Raw genomic sequence first — 8778 nt, 5'->3', positions numbered from 1 at the left:
GTATATCATCTCTAATCAACACCATATGAATTGGATTTTTGAATCCAAGTGAATATTGAAGAATAAGAATCAGTATAAATATAGATAATTGGATTTAAGTTTAAGAACTAATCCTAACCAAAAATGATGGGCCCAATTAGTGGGCTAGAATCTAACGACTCGATTTCCTCGTGAGGTGACGGCCCAATTTTCATGAAACTAAATTTTCTAAAAAGAGACACAACCATAGCGATTAATGAGTTCCATAAATTGAAAACCACATTAACTTATGATACATCTTTAATTAACTAATTATGATGCAATTGTCTGCATATGATGAGCATGATGAGCTTTCGTAATACGTCACATTAGTCTCGTAGTACACATAGGTGGTGTTCGGTTTGCAAGACTAAATAGTAGCAAGATATAATCTAGGATAAGCCATGACTCAATCTTAGACTAAAAAAAGATTTTTGGTTGGAATGTTAATTTTAATACTCATTAAAGCATGTTTGTTTAGAATGCCAAGATAATGTATATTTACTATGATACCCTTCTAATACTTATCCCAATCATTGAGTCTAATATTTTACGTTTCTGTATGAATTTGCTCCAAATAAACAAAAATATGTTAAATTCCATTTTCAAATAATGATCTGGCAAGGACGTTATTATATGTTTCAATATTAAATTATCAAAATTTCACATACAAATTTACATAAAACTTCATATTACAAATCAAAAACTACATTGCACAGACTATTGACAAACTTAAATAAAAACACCAATTTTAAATAATACAAAATGGAACCTAGAAAAATAACAAATAAAATTGAAAACGAAGAAAGACAATTCGCAGTGGCACAACTTTTTTTTTTCCAAGTCCCTTCCTCTCTCTTCCTTAAACTCTCTCTTAGCAAAAGAGTAAATATGGAAAGTTAAGCAATTGTAGAGGCCGATTGTTTTTGTCGGAGGGGGTAGGCCCAAATGGCTAATCTTAGGACTATTCATGTTGGACTTAATCTTATATTGAGTCATAGATAGAATATAACCAACCAAACGTAAGATTAAACTAATCTTGAGATTTAGTAGGGACAACCGAACTGGGGCTAGAATTGTCAAATTGGCTATAAACTTGGAGTCCGACTCGGCCCACCACTGAAGCAAGATGACCTAAACTGAGTTTCTTTCTGTAAATCGAATTCACTCTAGTTCAAACTCACTTAGGTGGTGTTCGATTTGCGAGATAAAATAATACAGAGATAGTACAATCTAGGATTGAGTTGTGAGATTATTTTAGTCATGGAGAGTTAACTATAACTAATTATCCTATGATTATCCATCTAGGATTGAGTTATGGGGTTGAATCTCATAAACCAAACACACAACAAATTTAATCCAGGATACAATCTTGCAAACCGAACATCCATTTATGAGATGAAATGGACTGAACAACTACTGAATTCTGGATAATTTCTGAAGCCATAACGTGGCCACATTGAAGCAAAGTATAGCCCATTTTGACAAGTTTATAAAGTTCAACTATCATTTAATAGAGTATGATGAACTTTTTAATAAAATAAAAAAACTGAAAAAAAAGTTGATGCATTATCGGTGTCTACGCATGTGACACGTGGACGTGGGGATACAACATAGGTTATTTTTTGTTGGTTAGCCCATAATGTGACTCTAGTGTGTCCAATAATTTGTGAATGATTGTGATATGATGTTACTTATATAGATCTCATCTACTATTTCTTAATTTCACGAATCTCTGCTTTTCTATATATGAGCTTAGCAATTTGTCTCTCGTATCTAACTTACAAAATATATATAATGCCAATCAAACGCTCAAATTATTGAAATTGTAGTAATAATGATCCAAAGTAGTGATTTTTTCTACTGAACGGTTTTACTTTATAATGATCCAAAGTAGTGATTTTTTTTTTCACTGGAATATATAAATAAATTGGATGGATTTGATTTGATTTTACCAATCTCGTTGCTTACTCAGTTGAAAAAGTTGTTTGTCGATTCAAGTAGGATAGTGGACGACTAAAGTATTGTCAGTTTATGCTAAAATTTGACGTTTTTAATATGGGATTTGTTCATTTATGATTACAAATCTCCACCAATTTTTTGATAACAATAATTAATTTGTTCTAACCTTTTGGAGTTATGTTTTTGAAATTTTCATTTATTTAAAATGTAACTAAACTCATAGTACAATATTGTTACGAGCTTAAGAATTTGGGTCTTGCATCGAAATTAGCAAAGTTCAGGACATTTTTAGACTAGATTTATAATTATAGAGATTTAAATTGGTATTTACACTTGTTTAAAAAGAAGAGGATCTACAAGTGTAAGTTTAAAATGCAATATTTAATATATTGATTTTTTTTCAAATGATAAAGACTTTCCATGGGGTCTTGAGTTTTAATGTCCCCTTATTAAGGAAAAGTTCGACATTATGGACTGCATAGTTTATTTTGGACAACCCTTAATTATACTTATATTAGTCCCATTCAAAATATTCACATTTCATTTTTAGTGCATCCAACTTAAATGTCTTTCTTGTTTTAAATTTAATATTGAGTTTATCTCGTCTAAAATTATATTTGTCTTTTTCACTTTAATATATACTCTATTTTATTAAAAAAAAAGAAAGATTCAAACCATTCAAAAGATGGTGATATTTAGAACAATCAAAATAAATTCTCAAAATAATAGAAATAAACCTAGCTCCAACTTTCTTGTCATATCTCTTGAAGGTCGTATCTCATTTTCTACTTCAATATTGTACTTAACAACTAACTTAAAATTTTATAGTATCACTCACAATATAATCAGCTTAAATGGCAAAGGAGTATATTAGTATGTAAATTAAAAAAAAGGAAAATGTGTAAGAGACACAATGTCTCCAAGCCATAATGCCATAATGAGATTAAAATAGTCATTTTATATTTTTATTTAAATTTATGTTTTATATATATACCATACTATCCTTATGCATATAAAATATTTATTTGTATTTAAGAATTAATTATTTAGGAGATTTGTATGTATATTTATGGAAGGCTTAATTTAAGCAAATATTGGGATTGTGATTTCTCCCTCCTCCACATTCCGTCGCCCACCTTTTTTTTCATACTCTAACTTCATTATTTCTCTCTCATCTCTACCATTTCTCTTTACAAATTAATGCTCCAGATCTCATTCTTTTCTTTTTTCCATCTCTACCATAGTTTGCATCTTTTGAATTCGGATTTCAATGGAGACATGGAGTAGTAGCCTGAACTTAGTGGCGGACACATTAAGGAGGAAGGAAGGGCTTAAGCCCCTCCCAAGAACTTTTTTTTGTGTTTTTTCCTATTTCAATTTTTTGAAAAAAAATCACAAACACTCTTTAGCCCTTCCCAAGTTGATTCATTGAAGAGTTTAATCATCAGAATTAGAATGGTAGAAGGGGCTGAACTTTGGAATCAAAAAATTGCAGAGGTGAAATTACAGAGATAAAAATGGCTGCTTGTTTGAAGGAAGAAGAAGACGCTCTTTTTAAACAAAATTAATAATATAATATTATTTTAATGTAAAGAATATCTTTATTTGTGATTAGATACATTTAAAGTAAAAGATTGTAATTTGATATGAGTTTGACTTTTATATTTAGATAAAAGATATTAATTTGATATGATTAACTTTCTTTTTATATGAATTGATATATATTCATTTATTTAATTATTATTTAATTCAAAATAAGGGTATATTAGTCCATATAATAATTTGGATTATGGTAAGGTGACATAATACCCTTATGGCTTGGAGACATTATGTCTCTAAATCACTACCCGAACTTTAAAAAAAATGATAATTTGACACTTTTCTTTCCTGTAGAAAAAAGAATATACCCTGGACTAGATGAGAATTTAAATGGTTGGCAACGCACATGCTTCTAAAATCTTTCTTTGACAGAGTATTTTTAGGATTCATAAAATCCTAAATAAATCTATGGAAATTACCGGTCTTGTTCAGTATAAGTCTTTAATTAATGCTGCCATTCTTCTTGTCTATTTACTAAAATGAACCCACCATAAATTGCCAAATCTTTTATTTATATACATAAAATAAGAGTATGACAGGACTATGAATAATTTTCACGTGAACTAATTAATATGCATAATAATGGATCGTTTCCATTACTAATATTCTCTTTTTATTAATGTAATTATGATTTTATGTTCACTTATCTTCAAACTTACTTGATTTTTCTTCCGTATCAAAGCTAAAATAAGTTATTTTATTTTATTAAAAAGACAAATAGAGTAGTACTTATTAGTAGAGTTCCATTTCCACCTAAAAACAAATTATAGATAGAAAAGATTGAAATGAAATATAATCAAAACTTGAATTTCGTACAAAATACAGTATATTGTCATATCAATTTAATTATACAAGTGACACATACTGAACATTTATATAGCACTATGTTGCAGTTTTCCTATCTAACATAAATTATCATATTCCATATGTATGCAAGTATTTGCATTAAATTTTTATTTTTTTTATAATTTTAATCTGAGATTATTTTCACTAGCGGCTCTTAATAAATTAACAAAAAATAACTTCCAATGGCTCATGAACAACGGTCCTGATTAATAGGCACGCAGAAGTTTCATTATTGAGTTATCAGATTTATATTCTCAGATATTGATTGCCCACCAAATTCAATGTTTGGACACGACTCTTTATAATTTGGGAACACATCTTTTAATTTTATTACTCCACATTTTCAGCTAAACTCACAAAATAATTATTGAAACCTTACTCTGATTTGAGTTTTAATCAGTTTGCATTCCATCAGAAATCATAGGTGTTATTTTAACTTTATTATCTGTCATCTTTCTTACTTGAAGTTACGAATTTCCCTTCCTTTATGGCAAAAGAAAATCATAGTCGCTATTTAAAGTGTAATAATTGGCACGACACCAACACAATATCGTGCATTCAAGATTCTAATGCAAATTGGGCAGGCGCACCAAGTGTCAGTACTTCCTCCGATTTCAAAAAAAATAGAGACAATTGAAACGGTACGAGTTTTAATGCACAATTGGTAAAGTAAGTGAGAAAAATTGGTAAAGTAAGAGAGAGGAAAAGAAAAATGAGTAAAGTAAAGAGGAAGAGAAAAAGTAGTGAAAATAGGAATAGTGGATTGTGGTGTCCATGTCCTAAAATAGAAATATTCTAAAGTTTCTATTTTTAGGAACGACCTAAAATGGAAATAGTTCCTATTTTTAAAAAAACGGAGGGAGTAGATAACATCAGAATAGTACTAGTATTAATCGTGAATATTTGGCTAAGTTATTTGTCACGAACTCAATGTCTCATGTCAGTTGTGAGAGCAACTAGTCGGTGTGAGATTTATAGACTAAATGGACCCAATCTCCTAACAGATTAAGTCTTTTGGGATGAGTTCTCTTAATTGGTTTATTACTTCTCTCTTTCATCGAGAGTCCAAACGGCTAGAGTGGTGATCTGACAAAAAACTAGTTGTGACCAACGAGGACGTTAGATCTTAAGAGGAGTCGATTGTTACAGACTCAATATTCTACATAAGTTGTGTGAGAGCAACTGGTGAGAAGTTTATAAACTAAACGAACTTTGTCTTATAATAGACTAATATTTTATGAGTGTTCATGTAACACTGTTATACCTAAAATATTTATTATTTTTAGTCCAAATATGAACTAGCTTAGCGTCGTCGATGCCAGTGCGCTTGATTCTAGAGATGAAAGTCATGAATCTAATGCAAAATTTGCAAGGAAAATCATAACCATTTTTAAAACTAATTGGAGGCCTGTTCGTTGCCATTCTTCATAACTCATAGAACTAGTAAGTAGTAGGATGAATGAACATTTTTAGGGGTAGTTTATTAGCTGTATTATTCACTTATTACCATTTTAAAGAAAAGATCAAAAGGTCGAAAATGATTACACTGTACCCATTCCGCCATCTATTCCACTCGAAAAGTTGGCATGCCATACATTATTGATTATACCAGTGCTCACCAGCTAATCATATGAATGTATTAATATATAGTATTACTCGTCATATAAAAATCGACCACTTAGACTATTTCAAATATAATGTCCCACAAAAATTGTATATTTTATTTAGAAAACATTTTTATTTTCTCCAAATGAGATGAGTATCATTCTTCACTTATATACTTTAGTCACTTTTTCTAAAATTCCTTTTATAATTTATATTGCACATTTAAATATATATCATTTCAAAAGTTAGGAGTATATTTTTTGAGACAGAGTACATAGCTTTTTCATTTATGATTGTTAATCATGTTATATGGTCAGTTTCATTACCTAATATTACTATTTATATAACGAGGGAACATCTTTTTTAGTTTACGAACTTTGCCAAAGTATCATTTTAGGTCCGTGAACTTTGAAAATATCATTTCAGGTCCATCAACTATGGGTTAATATCATTTGAAGTACTTTTTTACTACTTCCAAGTTTTATAGGACGAAAATACCCTCGATAACTTAAAGGGTATATATTTTTAATAAACTTATAATATACTCATATTTTTTATAAATATCTTTACAATATATTTTTGACAAATTTTCTAAATATAATTTGACGTTCAATATTATCACTTAATTACGTGACATGCAAGTAAAATTGCTTTTCTTCAATTTTTTATATTAAAGAATTTTAAAATTGTATAAAGAACTTTTCTTTATTAATAAAAAATTAAATAATGATCTTTTCTTGCATGTCACAAAATTAAGTGATAATATTGAAGGTCAAATTATATTTAGAAAATTCATCAAAAATATATAGTAAAGATATTTATAAAAAAATATGAGTATAGGATAAGTTTATTAAAAATATATACCCTTTAAGGTATCAAGGGTATTTTTATGCAAAAAAACTTGGAAATAGTAAAAAAGTACTTCAAATGATATTAACCCATGGTTGATGGACCTGAAATGATATTTTCAAAGTTCACGGATCTAAAATGATACTTTGGCAAAGTTCGTGGACCAAAAAAAATGTTCCCTCTTGTATAATTTATGTTAAAGAAAATATAAAAACAGAATCATCGTCGTGCAATGATCACAAATTTAATGTATCATTAATCATTCATATTATCCGCTACTAGTTTTTGAGTACATGTACTGGCGTATTGATCCTACTATCACGAGCAAGACAAAAATATGCTACATATGTTACGTGAGTATTACTAGTTTAACATTCTTTGTATTGTTTCATATATATTTAGTTTGACTTTAACATATTAAAAAATGTTATTGATATTTTTTATTTTATAAAATTCATAAAGTTAAAAATCAAATTGAACTAAAATTTTATAAAATAAAAAATGCTAACAACATTTAGTATATCATTTCTCTATATCTAGATATCATAATATATTCAAATGCAAAATCATGCATTAAGCCATTAACATATCAGTTTGAATAACCCGACTTCAAAAAAATTATTCAAAGATGTCTTCAATTCTATGAAAATGGGAAAGTGGCTTGAGCTGAAATATCCAGGCTTTGGATTATTCAAAGTGGCTTGAGCTGAAATATCCAGACTCATATCTCAAGTCTCAACCCTCATCAATCATCATTGTTTCAGTGCTTGAGTAAAAATTTGTGGTAGTCATTTTTCCTTATAAAGCTGAGACAATTTTGGTGATTGATCGATTATTGTGGTTAAACAAGTAAGTAAGCGACAAGCCTCGAGCCAAGCCTTTCGAAAGTTTCTCTATATTTTAGCAAACATTTAATAGTGGGATGATTGGGCCATAAATACCACACAATACTTACTTTTTAGCGACTTTTCTTGTTACACCTTACATTTCTTAATTTGGAGGACACGTAAACAATTTGTGTGAATATTTTGTACTAATATAATTTAATAGTCCCCTCGTAATTAAAGTAAAGTCTATGTTTTATTATTCTTTATATGGCATTGGGGAACAAGCTTGTTATGCCACTAGTGACTTTATTTATCTCAATAGAAGTTGAAGCCTCTTCATATACTTCCGCCGGTATATTGGTTAGGCCCGCTCACTCATATCTTGTCACTCTTTCTTGTTATATATGATAGAACTAGAAAAAGAAATTAGAAATAAATATACTCCATAGTAACCAAAATCAAGAAATCTAGGTTTTTATGATGAGCTTGGTTGTATTCTTTTTCATCAAACGTTTCCTGTTAGGTTGGCTTTTGTGTGAAGTCAATAGTCACTAGAGACATTCTGATTCTCATCCACATCTCAACGGTTCGCTGGGATGGCATGATTTGTCAAGTCAAGCGGGTCATTGAATTACTTCTGTTCCATATTTCAACCTAAATTTCTGCCCGTTACGTTTTGGACCTATTTCAAACCTATTTCCTACACAATTCTCAATAAAATGTCAAAATACCAAAATAGAAGAACATACAAATTATCAAGCTCAATTCAAGGAATATATGATCGAAACTAAACTAGTCTAAGGCCATCCGCATCCCTGTCTCTTATCCGTCTCTTAACCGTCTTATCTCTTCACTATTCATGGGCCCCACTGTACTTTTCAGTTCATCTCTTAACTAAGAGACAACACCTGCATCCCCTCCATCTCTTAACCATCTCATCCCTTAACTAATCATTCAATTTTATTTTTTATTTTTATTTCTAACAAATTCAATTAATAAAAACACACTTCATTAAATAAAATAAAATTACAATTTAAAAACCTAAAAAAATAAAAAAGAGATGAGAGAAGAA

The sequence above is a fragment of the Salvia hispanica genome, chromosome 4, assembly GCF_023119035.1.
Source record: "Salvia hispanica cultivar TCC Black 2014 chromosome 4, UniMelb_Shisp_WGS_1.0, whole genome shotgun sequence".
In the NCBI taxonomy this organism is placed as follows: domain Eukaryota; kingdom Viridiplantae; phylum Streptophyta; class Magnoliopsida; order Lamiales; family Lamiaceae; genus Salvia; species Salvia hispanica.
Note: the sequence above shows the minus strand (reverse complement) of the source record.